The 23,267-nt window shown below is 41.3% G+C and overlaps 1 pseudogene; it reads right to left on the bottom strand.

Moving 5' to 3' along the window:
• The window catches only part of LOC109472444, a 19,773-nt pseudogene extending 5,077 nt beyond the window's left edge, over positions 1–14,696 (bottom strand).
• Between the last annotated feature and the right edge of the window lie 8,571 nt (positions 14,697–23,267).

Raw genomic sequence — 23,267 nt, 5'->3', positions numbered from 1 at the left:
GCCACGGTCATGCACAGGTCCCGTTACGTTGATCTGTCACCGTCACAGACCCTCCAGTCGTCTTTGTCACCCAGCTCCCAAAGTGTGGGGAAGAACTGGTCTCCCCATCTTGCCCTAGGGCGGGCCCTTGGCAACTTCTGCGCAGTGCATTAGTATAATTCTCCTAGTCTACCAAATGGTTGCGTTTGAAGCAAACTATTACATGGATACGTAAACATCCCCTAATATTACCACACATGTGTCTCACCTGCCCGGGTGAGGTTGCAGAAGACTCTCCAGTCGTTGTAGAAGGGCAGACCGTGGTCACGGCCGCGCTGGGTGTTGAGGGAGGCCAGATCCAGCGCTATCTGGTTCATCAAGGCGAAGAGGTTCTGGGAGAGCTCCTCATGCATTACCTAATAAAGCAGCAACGGCAAAACAGACTGTAACAAGAATTCGGAGATCTCATACCTCCATGAAATATATGAGCTTTATATGTTTTTTTATTTGTCTCGTTGACTATGGAAATAAGGTCGTAATTAACATAATCAAGTTTAATTTATGGTTTTCTAAATTCAAATTACAATATTTTTCGTGTGTAATTCCTCTCCTTTGTCATATTTCATTTCAACATGTCCTCATTAATAATGCAAATGACCCCCACATTAACATGATTTATCTTAACCTATAAGTAATTTAATGTCACAAGGTATAAAATTCCCATGATTCACCAATAAGGAGTCACAGAATGTTCACATTGATTATGCCAATTATTCCATTTGCATAATTGGTATCTGTTGATGTTCCGACTGCTACAGATTAAATAGATCACATGTATAAAAGTACTAAATTATATAAAACATCAAGCAAGTACAACCTGCTCAGAGTTGCCCGGAAAGATCGCGCAAAAGAACATGCCATGTATGATGACTATGCAAATGCAAACTGTGGATACTGCATGCCCTATTGCACTGCATGTACCCGGTAGTTGAAGTATAAAATTTGTATGTAATCATTATCATAATCTACCTGTGTAAACTGTAAAGAAAATGAGAGACTTGCGACCTCTGTTTTGGGCTAGTTGGGTGACTATGTATCATCTATGGGTACGTACCATCACTACGGCCATTTCATTCAATTTATTCAGTCAAACAAAATCGTACAAAAGCAGGAAATGCTAATGCACCTTGATCTATTTTTACAATTGGTTAAAAAAACAAAAGGACAAGTACACAGAAACACACTACATACAAATGTGTATAAACACCATTCAATCTACAGCAGGAAATAGCAGACATGGGTTTTCAAATATTAATACTGTCATTGTAGAGTCTTACTGCACAATGTAAAAAAAGGCTTTTTCAAGCGTAGTGCCCTAGCTTTAGGCAAAGTAAACATGTTGCTGTTCCTGAGCTGTCTCCCTGTGGCAGTCACACGATCAGGAGAACAAGATCGTGCGGAGGGTGACTGTGTTGGATTCTAACGTATACGGGAATGAAACTATGTGTTGAAGACACAACCTTACATTTGTAGGAGTGACCAGCTTGGCGAACCCTCCCATGAGCCCCCGGACCACCGGGTCTACACCACTCTCCTTCACGATGCGCCACGGAGAGAAGAAGGTCTCGTGGAGGGCGACATTCCCGATCTGCAGGTCCTCCTCATAATTCTACAGACACGAGAACAAAATTGTATAAGGCCACACCGACTTAATTTTATGGATGACCATAAAGCTCCACGACTCAAGAACTCAGTACATACGTACAATGCCGATTCATAAATTCCACAAAAAGCCAGCATGTGCCGGCCTGTCGTATACGTCGCTATGTACTGCCGCACATATACATTCACAACACCAGATGTGTATTTCGGCGTTTTTATTTTTGGCTGGAATTTTTTTTATTCGCCCAAGCGCACTAGTTTGGGGGTCTTTAGAGGACGCCATCCATAAAATTAAGTCCTTGTGGCCTAACATAAGTAGCAATGCTGAAATACCGTATTTATTTTGGCATGTCTACCTTCTGCCTTACAGTAGACAGATAAACGTTTGAAGAATTGGAAATTATTAGATACTCATGTGAATGAGAACGTGGGTGCTACAGACTTTTTTCGGAAAAGCTTGCCACTTAACATAAGTCATTCTTTTCATGATTCGAACTAAAACGGTTTGCATTTTGTGTCTCTTTTTTCATATATAAACTTTAGTCATCATTATTCATGATAGCAGCATACATGTATAATATATACATGCAGAAAGCTCTCGAGCACTTGTTGTACCATGTAGTGCCAGGCAGTGTCCTATTGTAGTAAAATAGCAAAACTGGAATCAATGACACTATCAACGTATTATACTAATGAAACAAAACGGGAATAATATCAACCTAACGTAAACAATCTCTCTAAGACTTTGCATGGATGAATTCTGCCTGAAATTATGGTATAGGTCGGAGTTTGTCGGTCAGCATTTTTAATGTCTTGGGGTGGCGGGACTACGGCGCACAGATATGTCAACTTTGTGTATTTTCAAATACAATGTTAATTGTACTTTCTTGTTGTATGGTGCTGTTAATATAAGTTATAAGCTTGAGTGCAGCGCCACACTGTCCTTGTTATGTTTTGATGTCTTGATGAATAAAAAAAGGTGAATTTAGTCTTACCTCATCAAACCGCCTGACCGTTCCGGCGATGGCGGCGTGGCCGAACCTGAAGGCGGCAGTGGCGAACTCGTTCCGGGTCGAGGGGTTCACGTCTGGGTCGTACCCGGCGTACTCTCCAATCTGGTCCATCCCTGAATCGGATACAGAAAGACGTGCCACAGTGACGATGTTTATTTTTGACGTTGACGTTGATTCTACACTTACACCATAGTTGACGCCGATTGACGTTGACGTTTACGTCGATTCTACACTTACATTATAGTTGACGCAGATTGACGTTGACGTCGATTCTACACTTACATTATAGTTGACGCCGATTGACGTTGACGTCGATTCTACACTTACACCATCGGATACAGAAAGACGTGCCACAGTGACGATGTTTGTTTTTGACGTTGACGTCGATTCTACACTTTCACCATAGGCGCTCCAGGAACTGGTTTATAATCCCTGAATAACTTCAGCAAGCAATGGTGAGTCGGAAAATTAAAGGGCGCGTTATGAGTGATAAACAGTTTCATTTCCTTAAACATGACAAACTTTGACGTTTTGCGTCATAACAAACAAACTTGGGGCACATAAGAGTTTTTCAAAGACAACATTATATGTTCCGGGCTCAATGTGTATCAACTTCTACTCGTCCTTTCAAACTTACATGCACCTGAAAGGCTGCTGTAGCTTACACAGAACTTGCTAGGTGAGGAACCGCAACTGGTACACGGATATGGCGATGGGTTTAAGGTAAAAGTATTTGGATGTGTTTGAGAATAAAAAAAAATAATCCGAGCTGTAGGATATCAAGGACGAAAAAAAAGATGACGGCCCTTAGTTTCAAACTTTCTAACGAAAGTCAGGGCCAGAAATCCGGTTCCTGAAGGAGAGAGACCATCATTAATACGTATCGATTATGGCAACTCTATGGTACATTGTAGATGGTGTTCTACCTGTCTGACCAAGGATCTTGGGGAGGTACTCGGTGTAGGTGATGTGCTGCATCTCCGAGCCGACGATCTTACGGGCCTCCTGGTAGATCTGTTCCCCGTTCCAGTGCGGATTGATACGTTTCAGCTCCCGGGCTAGTCGGTTGTGCTCGCGGACCCAGATGGTGTGTGATGCGATCAGCGTGTTGACTTCGTTACTCCGACCGTCGCCGGCAAGGAAGCACGGGACGATGTCTCCTCCATTGGGATCCTAAATAACCGACGTTTGTATTGGGTTAATTAGGCGAGGACAGGTGCGGGTTGGAGTCCTCTTACTTATAGTATTTTTTTGAAGTGAAAATGAATATTTTTTAACAATATGCGATAAGGTACCATTATGCGCGCAAGTATTAAAACGTATCGAATACAGCACAAACTCTCCGAATAGCCTCCAAACTATCCAAGAATACACCGCGCTATCCCAGATTCGTGCTTGGGCAAAGTTAGAAAAAAAGTCGGTCAGATGTAACAGGACTCCAACTTCTGTGCCCTTTTCGCTACTAACAATCAGGATTCACAAGGTATGTATCATGCAATGGATTAAACACACATTTTTGAAAATGTCTAGATATGATACAGTGATATTTCTAATGATATTTTGCACGACATGAATATAATATATCTCTAGGGCGTGCATGTCTGTTCATGCCTACGATGTTTTGCCCGACAAAACTTACGAAACAGAAATAATTTCAGGGGCGATAAGAAAAATTCTCCTCGTTTTGTGTTCCTAGATGTCTTGTCTACAACTGGCCTTCTTTATTTGGCCTTATCGACCCTTGTTTATGTCGTAAATATTGACGATGAAGTGAAGTGTACATACCGAAAGAAAATAGCCGTGGCGGCCATGTTTGTTTTTGTTGTTGTTTTTCTTGTCGACCGTTTACCGAATGCCGTGCGGCCACATGAAGCGGCGTAACCTCTGTAACTCACGAGAAATCATACTTGAAGTGAGTTCCCACAGAGTCGACTTCTCTGTGAGATTTTTCCTTTTTTGTTTTATGCTCGGATTTTCCCCACTGACCTGAAGGCAGGAGGTCGTCTCCTCATTCTGGTAAGGAAGTAGGTCCATTCCTGAGCTGATGTCTGCTCCTTCCTGGACGCGCAACAGACCGTCATCTGTACTGAAGTCTCGCAGTCTGTCGAAAGACAAAATAACAAAGTTGTCAGATAAATGAGGAGTAACTACTAGTACATGTATGCTTCCCAAAAATTGACAGGTTAGGTGACTGAAATCTAAGCATGCAAAAAAGCAAACTGGTATCAACCGGCAGGTTTTCAAACCTCTTTGTGGGCCTGCAGGGGGGGGGGGGTCCCGACAACGCTCTACGCTGAATTCGGAAACCTCTCGATTACGCTTTACGATAAATTCCAAGTTGCTACAACGCATTACGCAGAATTAAAACGGCGAATACGCTCTACGCAAAATGCGAAGAGCGGTCCGTCTACGCTCTAGAAAGAAACAGTACGCTCTAGAAAGAAACACTTCAAACAGTCATGCCTTCAAATATCAGAGTTATCAACCAAGAATTGAGATGTTCAAAAACTCGTATTTTCTGAGAACTATCGTAGACTGGAATTCGTTGCCACCAAGCACAGTTGGGACATCATCACTAAAAAAGCTTTAAACAACTCCTGCAATCAAATGTGCAAAGATTGAGTGTAACAAGTCGTTCGGTGTGATATAGCTAGCTGCCGCCGCGCCGCTGTGATACGCCGATAGACGGTTTTACCGGCTATACAGATACAGATACGTACAGATAATGCATGAGGCTACGTACTGAATGTCGCTGAAGGCTGGACAATTTTTCAATGCGCGCCGTTTAACGTTTTTATGCATATGCTGGTTCCACACACAATGAATGGAAATCCCTGTATAGCTACCAGGTTCCTGTATAGCTACCAGGTACATATAACGAACTCCATTTGCGCTGTCTTTAAAATTCGCATGTGCAAAAAAAGGCCATTTGATAGGACAGTAAACTTCTTGTTTTCATGAAAGAGTACTTTTTGACAGTTTTCGCAGATCTGCAGAATCAGTGAGCCTACGCGTGTGCGTTGGATACTATGGCGAGTTCCTTCCCGCATTAAGTACATCGGCCCCATCTCCGTTTCAATTGCCCTGGGCGACACAGCAGTGCAAGCACTACAGCAGGGGGCTAATACACTGTCTCGTAGTGGTGTGGGCTCAACTCCCATACTCATTTTTACCCATATCAAATTTTAAAGCCGTTGGTATGGCTCGGTCGGGGATCGAACTCAAGACCTACAGAATGCAAGGCGATCAGTCTACCCACTTGGCCATTCCATTATGGCTGGGGAAAGTTAGATTTGAAACTCACGACTGGGCAACCCCGAAGGTCGAGCCGTAGACTTGTGAGGCGTCGATGAAGCTGGTGATCTGGTTGATCTGTTCTCGGGGGATGACGGACGTGTTGTAGAGGGAGGACGTCTCTCCTGTCCCGCACACGGCGCTGGAGCGGGTGAACGGCATGCAGGCCTGAAGGAAAAACATCGAATCACTGGGCCATACCGTCTCTCTGGACAAAGTTAGAATACTGGACAATGAACAGGACTACTTTTTAAGAGGCATTAAGGAGGCCATATATATCAGAGCACTTCAGCCTTCACTTAATAGAGATGGTGGACGATATAAACTCCCTCTCACTTTTGATCAATTGCTTGCGTCACGTATCAGTAAAGTCTAGTGTGAATAAGGTCACGTGTTTGTAAACCGTAACTCTCGCGAGATCACGTTGTGAAGTGATTGGTCATTAATTATCCTGATGAAGACGACAGTGGTCGCTGAAAATTTGATCTCTCTGTAAACCACTGTGTGTTGGAATAAAGTTCCATGTTTTACTATGAAAACCATGTGCCTTGGTCTTAGGTTACGTAGCTGTCACTTGGGTAGACTCTGATAATCGATCATAATCAAGTCAAGTCAAAGTTTATTGCACAACGACAACAGGTACAATGTATTGCAAAAATGATGGATTATCAGCAACTATAGTCTAATCAAACTAGTGTAACTAATTTAACAGCATTCTTCAATACATGATACTATAGTATGGAGTGTTACATTGTTATGTAAAGCACTATAAAGCTGTCAATACTGTCGTAACTGCATGAACGGTCTCATTACCCTGGGAAAGGGTACCGACTGACCTGGAGTCGGGTGAACATTCAGGTGAATAGATATATTGGCCTAGGTCGATAGATGTACGTTGAATATTTCCCTACATGTTCTAGGTAATTATGTTTACCGAAGGAAAACATATTGTTTTTGCTCCGTTTCTTCCTCTTCTTTTTCACCAAACAGTGACCTATGACCTGACCAATGGCATGATTTGTTGACGTCTGTCACCATGGTGACTGGTGTTGGGTTACATAATGTTGCAATTTCATGGTCTGCTCTGCTCCTGTCACCATATACTAGTCGTACATGTATGTATTTGAGTAAGAATTAACAGAGCAAACCTTGTCCGAAGGTAAACATTATGCATTTGATTTGCAAATGTTACTTCTCTATTGTAATTGTTTTTACACGAGATCATTAATATTTTTTTACATGTATACAGGCATTACAGGCCCATGTTAAAACTGAATCAAATGAAATCTTGAACCTTATCCAGAACGTTGTCTATGCGGGGGTCTCCGTCAGGAATGGGGATGGGGAAACACGGCATGATGTTCTCACATGTCTCTGAACACGACGTCACGTTCATCCTGGAAGGAACAGTCGTGGGGCGTTATAACAACACTAACAAACATGCTTTTTCTTGTTTTTCTAGCAAGAAAACGATTCTGTCAGCAAGAAAATATTTCTTGAACTAAGAGCTAACTGTTCTTGAAGCAAGAAAACCATTCTGTACAGAGAAAAAGATTTCTTGTAGCAGAAAAAATACCGTAAACTTTCTTAAAATTCTAACAATTCTTAACATTGTTGTTGGTGAGCATGATAGTAGAAATATTTTTTTCTTATGAAAAAAAAGAATAAAATTCATAGAAGAAGAATAAACATACAAAATCTTTGAAGAATGTTTCTTGAATTTTCTTGAAAATCCCCCTGGCAAGAAAATATTTCTCAACATAAGAAAATAAGAACTAGAAAGGCCAATATTTGCTTTGGAGCAAATACAGCGATGGGTTCACCACATTTTACGACATGGCAGGGAAAGAATGAGAAACACAAGGGAAAACAATGATTTACATTGATATAACTATAATATGAAGTAAAATACAACTAAAACAACAGTTGGATAGCTATTCCCTACTTTATTGGTTAGGATTTTTAATTGCATAATGCAAACTGTTGATTTTCAAAATAAAAAAAAACGTACCATGCCCCGAATTCCAATGCTGGAGCAGGAAAGCTTGAAATACCTACCAAAACACTTGAATACAGACATACTGTCAGTATGGAAATGCTCTGTGCAGGTGTTAATCAAGTTAAATCCCAACAGCCAATCAGCAAGAAATGCTCTGTGCAGGTGGAAATGCTCTGTGCAGGTGTTAATCAAGTTAAATCCCAACAGCCAATCAGCAAGAAGAATAGAGGAAAGCTGCATGCCTATTGGTTGTTGCCCTGCATTCCATTGTGATGAATCATGCCCAAACGTGGTAAACAAGGCACACTAACACAGTAATACATTTGCTATAACACAGCCAAAAAACTCAAATAAAACCATTCTAAAAGCCTGTATCACAATAATTTAAAAAACGCCTAGGGGTATTTGCCCACTGTACCTCCATACCAAATTTCAGGACCTTGGGCCCTAAAATGAAGAAGCTGAATCCATTTAAAAATGGCAGGAGAAGGAGAAGGAGGAGAAGGGGGAGAAGAAACATCAGAAAAAGCAATATGGGTTCACCACCACTTCGTGGTGTGGTGAACCCATAACTAGTGGGTCGAGAATCTACAACTGTACAATGATTGCTGTGTACATGTCCACCATAATGTGCAGCAGCAACTGCAGCAGCTGGGCAGCACCAAAGGCAACTATAGCTGCCACCAAAAAAACTTGCGTGCCATCACAGCTCAATGGTCAAAAAGCATGGTGACAAATGACAAAATCTGCGACACCTCTGTCGTGTCGCAAAAGCTAAACAACTCGGGAAGTCAATGTTTGGACATATTCTTACAATGCCATAAGATACACCTGGACAAAAAGCCCCGGAGTTCTCAATCCTGGGCTCCAGCAGATACAGGCCTAGGACACGCAGCTAGAGGAAGGCACTCTGTCAATCTGCTCAACATGCCGAAGGGAGACATGAAGCACGCAGGGCTATGTAGGCCCTCCCACAGCAGAAAAGAAACTCCAAGAGCTAAGGGATCGAGCTCGTGAGACAGGAGATACAGTGTAATAAGATGGAGAAAGACTGAATGAAGATGCAGAACGTTTTGTAGATTTAGACCACAGGGGAAAAGAGGGAAAGAGATAAGAGAGAGAGACAGAGAGAGGGGGAGAGATGAGATAGAGATGAGATAGAGAGAGATACAGAGAGAGAGGGGGGGGGAGAGAGACAGAGAGAGAGGGGGGAGAGATGAGACAGAGAGATGAGAGAGACAGACAGACAGAGAGAGGGAGAGAGAGATGGGGGAGAGGTGAGAGAGAGAGAGAAAGAGAGAGAGAGTGAGAGGAGAGACAGACAGAGAGAGACAGAGACAGAGAAAGACAGAGAGAGACAGAGAGAGGGAGAATCGGTAGAGCCTGAATTCTACTGTGCTGGCCGTCTGTAACATGGATTTAACCGACCCTGGTTTGAACATGGTGCGCCCTACAGCAGTAGCGGTGAGATCGATATCGTGGTCCAGGAACTGTCCCCACTGAGTCAGCATGTGGGTGTAGTCAGGATCCTCCACGTTTGTTGCCGTGGTCATGAGCTAAGTAAACAATGCGTCGATGAAGGTTACACATCCAGGTAATACATACGCCAAAAAGCAGTTACTCAAGCAACTGGATATGATTTTGGAAACGGCCAGATGTTTCAGCTAGTATCCACTAGCTTTCGTCATGATCAGTGACTCTAAGAGACCAGAGGACAAATGCACGCCTGGATAGGGGCGATTTTCTATCTCTCTCTTTTTTCCCCTAAACCTGCAATTCCCCTCTGGTCTCTCAGTCACTGCCGAAAGCTAGTGGATACTAGCTGAAACGTCTGACCGTTTCCAAAATCATATCCAGTTGCTTGAGTAACTGCTTTTTGGCGTAAGTAAACAATTGCATATCGACAATAGTGTAATTTTAGAAAAAGCCTGTTATTCTATACTGAAATAGATTTAACCAATAATCATCAGAAACAAAATGTAGTATATTTCTTGCAGTACTTTTCATCACTATTTCATAGCTCGGCATGTGATTGCTGCAATATAAATTGCCGTTTGAATTATTGTTATTGTCAAGCCACATCGCCAACGAATGCCGACGATTCTTTAGAAACATTGGGAAAAGAAAGCTGCCCTTTCTTCCTCAGCTCAAAGATAATCCTGGCATTGTGAAGTACCTGTACTGTATTGCACTGAGTACCGTACATGTACGTGAACTCGAGGAAGACTAGAATTGGAAGAAGAATGGAAATCTGATAAAGTTGGTAGTTATTCAGACCTACCTGGTTGGAAACATGGCGGACGCTGGGCAGGGTGAACCCGTTGTACTCCCGAGTCTTGTTCCAGCCCACTGGCTCGTTCCACTGGTTCTCGTAGATCGGCGGCAGGAAACGGTGGAAGGGTGTGAGTGAAGAGCCCCACAGCGGATTTTCCCTGTTATTGCAGCTCCCGTCGATGGTGCGGTACTTGCTGGAGAAGCAGTCGGAGGGACAGTTGACCCGAGTCACGGAGCGTGCGCAGCCGGAGAGGGAGGCGATGTTGTTGAGCTGCTCCTGAGAGATCATTTCGCTGATGACAGGAAGGTCTATGTGATAGAAAAAATGTTTGAAGTGTTTCTGTCAGGGTAGAGCGATAGAAAATCGCCCCTATCCAGGCGTGCGTCGACCCTAGTCACCAGTTTCCCATCCCCAGAATGCAATGAGAAAATAGGGGGTAACCCTCATTTGCATATAACTGGAAGGCATCGGAATGATCCTGTTGACGTGAAATTTAAACAGCTTGCTTTTCACTGCATTTTATGCTCAACGTTAATTAAATTACTTGAATCTGAAAACGAAAAGAGAATGAATTTTTTGGAATATGTGGTTTGTAACCTTATAGTGGTAACGCTATACTGATGCTGTAACGTTACAAACCACATGTTCCATGTTGAAAAGAACACTAAAACTTCATTCTCTATTTGTTTTCAGATTCGGCCCATACTAATTTAATTAATGTTGAGCATGAAATGCCCCAACACCTCAAAACACAGTGAAAAACAAGCTGTTTAACGTAAAAAGGATCATTCCGATGCCTTCCAGTCCTATGCAAACAAGGGTTACCCCCATATTTTCGCATTGCATTCTGGGGTTGGGAAACTGGTGAAGTGTTTTGATGCCTGGAAGTTAATCCCCTTTCGTAAGGCGTAATCAGGCCTTTTTAGTCTTTGTAGTCGTAGACAGCCGGCTAAAGTAAAAAAAGAAATCATCGTAGTCAGTACATAAGCTGTAACGTATAACTGTTTTAATCAGCTCTATGTGCTGCCATTAATTCACAATACTAGCTTTGTATTCCTTAGGTTTAGTAGCATTTTTTATATTTGGCCGGATTTTTTATTCACCCGCACGCACTAGTTTGGGGGTCTTCAGAGGATGCCATCCATAATATTAAGACTGTGTGACCTAACATTTGCAGACCAAATGCATAATGTTTACCTTTACGAATGGTCTGCTTTGTTAATTCTTACTCAAACACATTCATATACATGAGGACAGGACTTTAAATCCCTCCTGCTATAAAAATGCAACATGTTGCAAACCAAGACTAGTTACAATGGTGAAAGACGTCTGATTTCCAGTCCTATGCAAACAAGGGTTACCCCCATATTTTCGCATTGCATTCTGGGGTTGGGAAACTGGTGAAGTGTTTTGATGCCTGCAAGTTAATCCCTTTTCGTAAGGCGTAATCAGGCCTTTTTAGTCTTTGTAGTCGTAGACAGCCGGCTAAAGTAAAAGAAAAAAATCATCGTAGTCAGTACATAAGCTGTAACGTATAACTGTTTTAATCAGCTCTGAGGATGAAACGTATTTCGTAATCGGCAGTAAAAAGTTTGCGTAATTCGCAATCACTCCCCCCTCCCCCCATGCAGGCCCCCTTTTATACAATCAAATCTGCTCATCACCTTACATAGGTACTTGTTTCAACTCATCAACTAGAATTCTACCTGTAAGGAGAATTCTACCTTCGATCATATTTCCCTTCCTACGGTAAACCTTGACCTTCTGGGCCACCAGCTGTATGGTATTTTCCATGATCTCAGCCGCCCGTGCCTCCTGCTGCGCGCCCTTACACATGTGCCGGAACAGGTCCAGGAAGTCAGACGGCGTCCATTCCCTGAAAAGTACCAAAACAACACACTGGTAACATCGTAACATTGCAAAGCAAAATGCATAATCTTTACCTTCACGAATGGTCTGCTCTGCTCAAACACATTGATATATATTGTCAGACAGGAGTCTAAATCCCTCCTGCTATAAAATTGCAACATGATCCAATAACACTAGTTACCGTGGTGACAGACGTCACAAATGGTCTGCTCTGTTAATTCTTACTCAAAAACATTCATATACATGACGACAGGACTCTAAATCCCTCCTGCTATAAATTTGCAACATGTTGCAAACCAACACTAGTTACAATGGTGAAAGACGTCTGGTTCGGGTCATTGACCTTATTTGTTTGGAGAAGAAGAAGAGGAAGAAGAAACAGAGCAAAAACAATGTTTTCCTTCTGCGAGGGTAAACATCATGACTTTGCGTATACAGGATGTATGAGAAGACTAGCGAAAATGGCTAATGGAAATTCTGATAAAGTCTTAAGGCTAACCCCTTAATGAGAATAATTATTATGTTATGTTGTTTATTGCAAATTCCTGCCCGAGGGCTAATTGCATACATTGACAAGAAAATGTGGTGATACATGTATAAGACTATTTGCTGACAGGAACTTCTACGTGTACGATATACTTATCGAACCTACTATCTCTACTTAAATCTAATAACGTTGGTATACATACAGGATAAAAAAGTAAATATGCAATATGTGAACAGGTAATAGGAACAATGTAACTGCTATTCTAATCTATTCTATCTATTCTATCTATTAATGACAGACGCATCTTCTTCTATTACAAAAATGTATCATCATACAAGTGGACTCTAATGCAAGATCTTAATCGGGTTGAAGAAGAGACAGAGTACATCTCGAAAGCTCCCCAGCGTAGCTGAACTTTTGTTGTGTGTTTATGTACAAATATTTTGTCAAAAGCGTATTCCTTGTGTTCCTTACCTGTTGGGGTCGTTGTACATCTCCCTGGCTATGTCGATGACCGTGTCAACACGACTTGTAGCTTCCAGTAGGGAGGAAGTGATGAAGACATCGCCAGGAAAACTGTCATTCGGCTCATCCTGGGATTCTGCAGACAGCACGCATATCATGTCATAATCTTTTTTGTTTGTTTGTTTTGTTTATTATGTTTATTTTGTGAAATCTGACACCTTTTATGTTATATAAATGATTGCCTTACATTAACAACTGTTTAAACGACAGACAAATGATGATACTTTATATTCCCGTTACTTTTGTTTATATTTTGTTTTATTATGTATGTTTTTTTGGTGGTTGTATGATTTTTGTACTGACTAAAGCTGGTAAATTTAAAAAACGAAAAAAATCTTCTTCATCGAATACAGCAAGATAGAAAAGGCAGAGACTATTGTGGGGCTTTTGTGATGTCTTCTACAACTAAAGGTCTAACAAAGCTAAATACATGTGTGGATAACGTCACCTTACGTACAGAATATATGTATGCGGTAACAATAAAGGTTTAACTATTCTCTAACATGTGGTCTCTAAGATCGAAACATTCTTTAATGTATTTTCCTATTTGAACACTGTATTGGTTATCTCCCCTGAGAATGTAGTTGAATTTATCTATAGGATCTAACGTATTGAAATCAATTGAACAAGCGGAAAGAAAGGTGAACAGCAATAGGCGCTTATCATTGTATAGTGTACAATCCATTATAAAATGATGCTCATTTTCAATCATGTTTGGACAAAATTATATAAATCAGTTTCGTCATCATGGCCTACAGAATGTCTGTTTGTTTTTCCATATAATGAAGAACACGTAATGAAATTAATATAAACACAAAAAATGGGGGATCTGCCCCAACAACATTAATGTTGCTGACAAATGATAATTATGGAAATTAATCAAATAGAAATAATGATAAAATATATTAAATCAAATCCAAAGAACACTGGCAAAATTGTTTTTGTGTAGATAGATTAAAGAGCAGCAACCTGGTCTTACTCATACTTAATTTGTCAATCAATCAATCAATCAATCAATCAATCAATCAAATGGTTTATTTGTGAAAACAAACAAGAACTTGTAGCCGTTGGTTAAATTTTGTCTTGCTGTACAATTTGATTTCTTCAAATTAAAAGATGTGGCATAAAAATGGCATAACACATTAAAATTGCTAAGTTTTTCAATAAAATCCATATCATTATACATTAAATACCAAAAAATAACAGTTTAAAGTTCAACATTAAAACTAACAATTGATGAATGTGATGTAACGGTTTATACAGTATTATGCAAAGTAAAAACAAGACTGGAGGACAGACTAAACACCCTAGTTGACCACCATAATATAGTTATGAAAAATTGTATGGGCAAATTACATCTGTGTTGGTGAAGTGGGAGAAAAACTCACCACAGGTTTCCAGGTAGTCCTGGCAGCAGTCATCCCTGTACAAACAGCCAGGCTCGCAGTAACAGAAGTTTCCATCTCCTGTTTCTATGGAGCAGCTCTGATCCCCCTCAGCACAGCATTTGTAGCCGCTGCACTGCGCCTCCCCCGATACAAACAGGGTCGACATGAAAAGTAGGCAGTAGAGCAACCCAGTAGCTGACGACATGGTTACCTGCATAAGAAAAGCAATCACGGTGAAGATGATTATAATTTATTGAATTCCAAAGCTTGCAACTTTGTGGGGCCGCGTGGCGTAACGGCAGAGTGCTCGACTCGGAACCAAAAGGTCCCGGGTTCGAGTCCTGACATGCCACCGATCTTGTGCCCTTGGGACAGGCACTTAACACAAATTTCCTCATTTCGCTCAAGTGAAAATGAGAATTGTATTTTTTTATTGAATAAAGCAATACAAATACAAGGACGAAGTGGGACTGAACTCAAGTTATACAACTTATTTTACAGCCCCACTTAACATTTAACATAAATACTGGGGTCGTGTGGCGTAGCGGCAGAGTGCGCGACTCGGAACTTCGAGTCCCGGGTTCGAGTCCTGACATGCCACCGATCTTGTGCCCTTGGGAAAGGCACTTTACACGACTTTCCTCACTTCGCTCAGGTGTAAATGAGTATTGTCCTGTCATGTATTTGTCTCCTGTGTTGGTGGCGGCATTAATATAAGTTGAAAAAACTTGAGTGTGTCGTCACCACGTCTGGTGATTACATGTTGGAATAAAAAAAAAAAAAAAACATAAATACAATAGTCATACAGATAGTCATAAACATAAAGTAGTACGCTGAAAACTAAGCCCCTATACATACAGCAATATATCAACTAGAAAGGCCAACATTTGCTTCGGAGCAAATGTAATATTTCACTCCATCTCCCTCCCCATACAAAAATAGAAGATTCTGAATAAATCATACTGCAATCATACAAGGACAAGCTTTTTGAATCTCGACAGATATTTACAAAAATGGCACTTGGCCATTATCTCCCTTTTTTTACAAAGATACAACGACAAGCACTTTAAATCTCGACAGCTTTACTTTACACTTATCTCAATTTCAAAGTTACATATTGCAGGTATCTAAATACTACTAATGACGAAATTGCAACTGCTACTAACGGTAGCAAAATTTTCACGGTCTGAGAAACATGGACATGTTCACGGAACTATATATTCACGGTGGTGACAGTTGCAGGAAAAAGAAAGTCCAGGAATTATTTCCTAACTGTAAAGATAAGTTCACGGTACAGAGGTGACAGTGAAAACCGTGAACATTGACCTCCTGCTTGCGTTACGTTGCTTTCCTATGGGAACAGCTAAAAACGCAAATAAAACGATTGTAAAAGCTTGTATCACAAAAAATAAAAAAACGCCTAGGGGTATTTACCCACTCTACCTTTATACGAAATTCCAGGTCGTTTGGCCCAAAAATGAAGGAATTGAATCAATTTAAAGAAATGGCAGGAGGAGAAGAAGAAGAAGGAGGAGAATCATCAGTAAAAACAGTATTTCCCTCCATACTAAAGTATGGAGTGAAATAACAAGAGAAGTATTATATTATTTATATGTTACAAACAAACCAGAGTATACTATGTAACAAAGAAACGTTTAGTGCCTCTTATAAAAGCTTGAGTAAGTAACATAATTTTTTTCATTGTACTCAGAGGGTATCGCAAACGATCCCCTGAGTACAAGATGGAGCCTGGCACTTTCAGAAAGGGCATCTAAATCAATCAAAGGACCGATTAAGTCAGAGAGATTGTTAAGAAAATCAGCTCTTAACTGAGTAAGCAAAGGGCAGTGTAATATAAAATGAGAAATAGATTCGCAGGGATACCCACAAATACATGAAGGGCTAAGAATCAAAGCACGATTAAAAAAGACTACGTATAATTAAGATTGCAAGTGCCGATGCGTAACCGGGTAAGGGAATTGTATTGTGCCCTGTGTTGGTGGAGGCATTAATATAAGTTGAAAAAACTTGTGTCCCCACCACGTCTTGTGATTTATATGTTGTAATATAAAAGAAACACCTAGGCGAGGGGTGAGTTCTGTGTTATTGCTTATAGCGGGACGGTGTTTGCGGATCTGAAAACACAAAGGCGCGGCAAGATTCCATCTCACATCCTAGTTCTGTAAATATCACAGGTTATTCGACTCACCCCCACCCCCAGATCTCATATTTCGTCCACCGAAGAACATACAATGACTTGAAGTTCGTAATTCTAGAAATTCTGGAAACGTCTGTACGAAACCCGCAAGCAATGACGACATATCTACCTACAATGTAGGTCAAGCAATATCTTTTACGTTTTTCTGTAGGGAGAGAAAACTGCGAAGGAGGAAGCTGCGAAGGAGGATGAGACCTCAATAAGACTATCTACATCTACCTCCTGCAAATAAAAACGTGTTTGTTTGATGCAGTCACTGTGTCCTGTGGTTCAATCCGCAATATCTGCTTTGTATTCCTGTGGTTAAGCACCTCTTTTTTTTGCTGGATTTTTTTTCGCCCTCTCGCATCAGTTTTGTGGTCCCCAGAGGATGTCATCCATAAAATCAAATCAGTGTGGCCTTATCGCGGCCCGGGTATGATATAAATCAACAAATCGATCGCGGCATATTTGTATAGTTTGATGTACGCAGGTTATGGCATTAGGCGCTAGGTGCAAAGAGTTCAAAAGTGGAATGGTTGTAACCTGATCTTTTGATTGATTGAAGACCTTTATTGTGCATTTTGGCCCGACATAATCGTGCATATACTTATATCGATATCATACCCGGGCCGCGATAACATTCGATAACGGGTTCCCGACCGAGCCGTACTTTACGGTACGGCCCGGTCCGGAACCCGTTATCGAACGCTTCCATGGCTTCCATAGAACAATTCGAACGCGTTTAGCCCTAACCGCGTGCACCGCTTTCGAAAATTCGAATACAGAATCCGAACGCTGGAACTGGTGCTGTTGCATTTGAGGGTTTAGGGGCAACAGCTTTTGGCTCATCTTGCATTGAAAGGCGCATTTTCTTGGGTGGGTATGACATAAGTAAAATACAACACCCTCGGTCCCAGCCTTCCCGCGAGCCGATACCTCGGGCGATACGGAATACCCCGTGTTGTATTATATATATATATATACAACTATTGCATGTATATATAAACGACTATATTATGGTGTATTTTCGTCTTTTCAACTTTCTCTCCCTTCTTAGTGATTGTATAAATGTATGAGACTGCATGATTAGTTAGATTTGGTTTATCAAAGGCTAACACATATATATATATTTTTCGTTTACTGTCAAGTATCTGAAGTGGGGAAATTTATTTAAAACATGGCCGAAAAGTATGCGTTTATCACTGTCATATAATTATAAAGAACAATCTATGGTAAAATGTACTCTTACTATCTACACTACAAAATTGGCAGATTCGCACCTATCTATATCTGTATCTGTATTGGTATAGCCGGTATGTACCTAGTACATATCATTTCGTGTCAGCCTTAGGTCTTGCCTGCATCCAAGCAACAGTGTGTGATCTACGATAGTGTCAGATATCTGGGACCTATTAACCAAATTATTTGTCTCCTCTTTTGTGTTTTATTGTCAGTGCTCATCCACTAATACTCTACTAAATGTTTGGAAAATCATTTTCTAAGTATGATTAGAATGATCACATCGTTCTATGCACATTTGTAAGGGTGAGTGTAAGTCAGGCCACACCGTCTTAATTTTATGGATGACATCCGCGCACGCATAGATTTTCGCCTTTTGTAAAAAAAAAAAAAAAAAAAAAAGATCACGTCCTCCGAGAGTCTGGTCTGGCTCTAGGTCTGAGTAGTCCATGGTAGCTAGCGACAATACGTAGCCGGTGGTAGCTCCGGAGGACGGCACCCAGGCTGCCGAAGTTCGACAACTCAAGAACTCAGTAAATATGTACAGTGCCGATTCATAAATTCTGCAAAAAGCCAGCATGTGCCGGCTTGCCGTATACTAGTACGTCGCTATGTATTGCTGCAAATTCACAATGCCAGCTTTGTATTCCTGTGGTTTAGTAGCATTTTTATTTTTGGCCAGAATTATTTTTTATTCGCCCGCGCGCACTAGTTTGGGTGTCTTCAGAGGATGTCATCCATACAATTAAATCGATGTGGCCTTATGAATTCACGAGTTGGTGTCCATCGTTGGGGCAGAACGAAGGCGTTCCATTGTACTGGGCATTTGCCAAAATATTGGCAGTAACGCTACAAGAAACGACATCCTGCATGCATTGATTTTTTCATTTCGCCTGTCTAAATCAAGCTTACAGCGGCCCGCCCAACTTTTGCCGGCCGCGCTAGAATGTAGGGAGGAGCCGTTACAGCCCTACCCTGGGTGCCAAACTAGTATCGGGCCGTTAGCCGTTTTCCTTTGGCAGCCAAGAGCCCTTCGCCCGCCTATCTAAATTACCGCTACGGGGGTGTTGAGCCCGAGAGGTTTCTTAGTCTGGTGTTGAAACGGTCAGCCAAACTCCCCCCGGGCTAGTCTCCCCGTAGCGGTAATTTAGACCCGCGGGGGAAGGGGCTCTTGGCTACCGAAGGAAAATGCTAGCGGCCCGAAACGAGTTTGGCATCCAGGGTATTACAGCCCAGGGGAGCAAAGTTTGTGTCACACTGACTAATTGTTCATCCGTATCTTACGATTTCTTGTCATGTTTCATAAGGTCATGAAATTAGAATATCAAACAATATCAAATAATCATTTATAACAATTGTACAGAATTCCTGGCAACCGACTAAATCACAAACTAATAAGGAAGTAGCGAACTTCATACAGCCAAACTAGGAAAACATTTTACGTCGTGAGAGTCATCATTTAACCACTCTAAGTTTCGACATTGAAACAGGAGAAGCAACAATCTCATAACATAAATGACATCGTCAGAGACCAAAATAATCTCATGACATTAAAGCGCTAGATCAAGCAACTACCTGCAACCAGATAGCCTGAAATAAGTTCTGTTTGAAAATAACGCTTTGATGTATGTGTGAATGCTTGACATTACAACGTACTGGTGCATTGAAAGTCTAACACATCATGTAATTCTCCTAAAATTAAAGCCGTCGTTACATATAAAGAGAATTAACAACATCATTTACGTATGCACATGAATTACATCATTTCTTACCGGCTAGTGCGTACCTTGTAAAATGCCGACAAGTAGGGCACAGTTCAGCCGATTACTCGTTTGATCCAATTAACCAACTGTCCGTTTCCCTTCACTCTGAGTCTCCCACCGTCCGTATAACAAGAGTAGCCAACACAGTATCCGAGTGATTCAGTTTCTAATCTTCATCACGTGATTGCCAGGACTCTTCCTATTGGTCTGTTTAAACACTTATCCCATCATCCATTTAGGTAATATAAGGCTACGTGGCACCGTGTACGTTGAGGGTTCTGTTGTAGCCTCTACCAGGCTTCGGGAGGAGGGTACTAGAAATAGTAGAAATTGGCAAAATATAGAGATAGCATACCAGGGGAGGTCGTCCGCTAGAGACATAGTACAGTTTGCCGCACTGTACTCTCTAGCAGACCGACTCCCCTGACATGCTATCTCTCTATTGGACAATTTCTGCGCTTTATCCGCCTCCCGAAGCCTGGTAGAGGCTAGTTCTGTTTCATGCACGGTGTCTCCGGATTTGAAAACATCAAGATTCCATCTCACATCCTTGTTTTTATATTCAGCCTTGTTGTCATATGAATTACACAGATGTTTGCAACGTGGGCTACAAAACGTATATCAAAAAAGCATGTCCAAAGTCAAATTTACAGAAAAAGACAACAGGCGTCCATAAGATTGAGCCTCGTTGTTAGATTTTCTTATGTCTCAGACCGTTCATCCCCTCACATGCATCATATACACGTATGCGAGCAAAAACAGTGTCACAAGGTATCAAAGTGATTCCGACACTTTGATGTGTCAAAAATATGACTAGATCGCCCGAAGCGATAACCTGGCTACCAGACCTATCCTAACTCGTGAGTCTATCCTCAAATGCAGAGAGGATAACGACTTTGTCCGTCTGTTTGTTTGTCTGTCTGTGAGCAGCATAACCCAAGAAGCTTACTATGCATTGTCCTGAAACTTAGTAGGTGGGTAGGTCTTGATAAGACTTAGTAATGATTAGATTTTGGGCCCCCTGGCGGCTTTTGTTGGTACTGCAGCAGAACTTCTGGTTTTGACATCTCATGATATGATCTGGACATACTGGTGTCACAAATTTTGGATGGTAGATAGCTCTTGAGCTAAGAAAAAGTGACATGAGTTTGGGCCCCCTAGCGGTTTGTTCTGAAACTGCAGGAGTGTTTGTTGAAAATTCTCCGAAGGAGGATAACACAAGAACCGGTTGGCGGATTGTTATGATTTTTGGTATGTAGGTAAGTGAAGTGATGTTTGACATAATCAGATGACAATTATGCAAATCAGGACCTAATTTGCATAATTAATGAGGAAATTCTATAAATTTGCTTCGTTCGATAAGAGGACTATGAAACACTTGTGACATTTGAGAACGAGAAAATTATCTGAGGATATAGATTATGTAAATGAAGAAAATTATAATTTCATAGTTGTAACAGCTGTGAATTTCATACTTCCTGCATTTGAAAGTCAAGTGAAGATGAACAGCAATAAACATAATATATTCAAATCATAACCTCATTTGTATAATTTTTGAGGAAGTACCAGAATAGCCTTTTTGTTCAGATAAAGCTGTCATTGGGTGGAGAATATGATCAACTGATACAGTCCATGCAAATGAGGCTTTTATTTGCGAAATCAATGATTAAAATTGTATGATTCTTCAACCTGAAGGGTTAACATCATTTGGCGAAGGTATGAGGTAGTGGAACTTCTTGTGTTTACAATACTACTAGCTCAAGAGTTTGGTAACAAAAATCTGCAGCAAACTCAGCTTTCTGATCGCACAGGCCTGGAAAACTTCTCTTCTAAACAGACCCGGTTTTTCGCACTTCTCCCGCTCCTTAGATCCCAGCAGCGACTTTAAGACTCTGCTGCTTGACTCAAGGACTGCCAAGACGGAAGACAGTCAAGTTGGCACCGTTACTTGGGCGTGTATCCACCTGGCACTGCGTCTTGTTAGTAACTTGGCTATTAAGACTCCTTGAGCCAAAAATAGCGTAGGAAGGAATACTAGTAACCGATCTCGGTACTGGTGTCCTGACGTCACTTTGAACAGTCCATTGGTGTATAGGGGGTTACAGGTACAAGTGTTTATCATAGATTTCTCGTCTATCAGTTCTAGCTGGCTTATTTCACAAGTTTCCTACCTTTCTCTGCACCTTTGTGTGATACAAATTAGATATTACGTAGCCAAAGAAGGAACAAGAAAGAAAAGGATGGGTTTAAGAAAGTCCTATGGTACTGAGTATTTTGCATTATGCATTGCGCGCAGTTCTACTATGCCTCGCAAGGTGGTAGACAACCACGGTGGCCGGACACACATGTATGTAGGGTGTTTCGGCGGAGAAATCCCATAGCTGTAGCTAGATGTGTCAGAAAACAAGGACGCTCGAGCATTTTAACGTTAAAGAAGAAAGAAAATGCTGCTTAAACCCCTTGATATACACGCTATATATTTAACAACAATCTGTGATATACACACTATATAAGGTTGACAATCATCTAAGATATACACGCTATATATGGTTAACAATGTGCACGTCCCACACTAACCACAGCCAATATCCCGGCACATCGTGCTGAGGTCATTCACCTCGTCAAGACGGAGTACGTCATCGCGCGCGCTATGAATCATGGGAGACCTACCGAAACTAAGATCTGTCTTCTCACCTGCGGGCGCAATGGACATGCTCGTTCTTTAAGACGCCGTGGGACCACGCCTGTGCGTATTGAGACGTCAAAACCAACAGTTTTCGGTTACTAAGAAGTTTGAGAACCTTGCAGAGGTCTTAAAGACCAGGAAAAGGTCGTCAAGCTGTCCCAAGACACGTCTGGAAAAGTTCAAGGTAAACCCGGAAGTTACAGGTGTGTATAGAGATGCCCTTGACAAGAGTAGGAGGGTATGAAGGACGAACACTTAGAAATTTAAGCGTATTTCTCCAGCATACAGCTAGACTGTTGCTGCTGAATGGACTAGTAAGTATCGACGATATGTTTCGATGGCTTTGATGGTATTCAAAATCACGATATTTTCGCTCCTTCGGCACGTTTTAGACCTGTAAATAAGGCATGTCCTGGTGAAAGTTTCACGCGATGGTTGTAGTTAATAGGCAACAATAAGGTGGTTCCATTGCTTTCAACATGAAGGTTCTTAACGTCTGTCACGATGTGTTTCTGCGACACAGGAAAGGAATCTAGCAGGTCTTACTGCATCAGGTGTCACCGGGCAGGTTCTGTATGTAGCACGGTCAGCTATGGACGGGACAAAACGGGAGGAAGAGGCGGTAGGATAGACGTCTTCTTATTATATAAATGTTCTTGTTATGATTCTATGCTTTGAGAAATGGCAGGAAGGCACGAATCAGAATCTGGATAGACTATTGCGTTTCATGAATAAATTTCTTCAAGATGCGTTTAAGAATCTTTATATATATATGCACATATGCCTGATGTCTAATTATTGGTTATCTTTGATAAACCCTGAGTTACAGTATCTACATTGCAAACCTTCTTTTCATGGTGACATTACATTTTGAATCTCTTGAGAAAT

This window comes from Branchiostoma belcheri, unplaced genomic scaffold (assembly GCF_001625305.1).
Source record: "Branchiostoma belcheri isolate BF01 breed outbred unplaced genomic scaffold, Haploidv18h27 scaffold276, whole genome shotgun sequence".
In the NCBI taxonomy this organism is placed as follows: Eukaryota; Metazoa; Chordata; class Leptocardii; order Amphioxiformes; family Branchiostomatidae; genus Branchiostoma; species Branchiostoma belcheri.
Note: the sequence above shows the minus strand (reverse complement) of the source record. Positions and strands in the feature narration are given on the sequence as shown.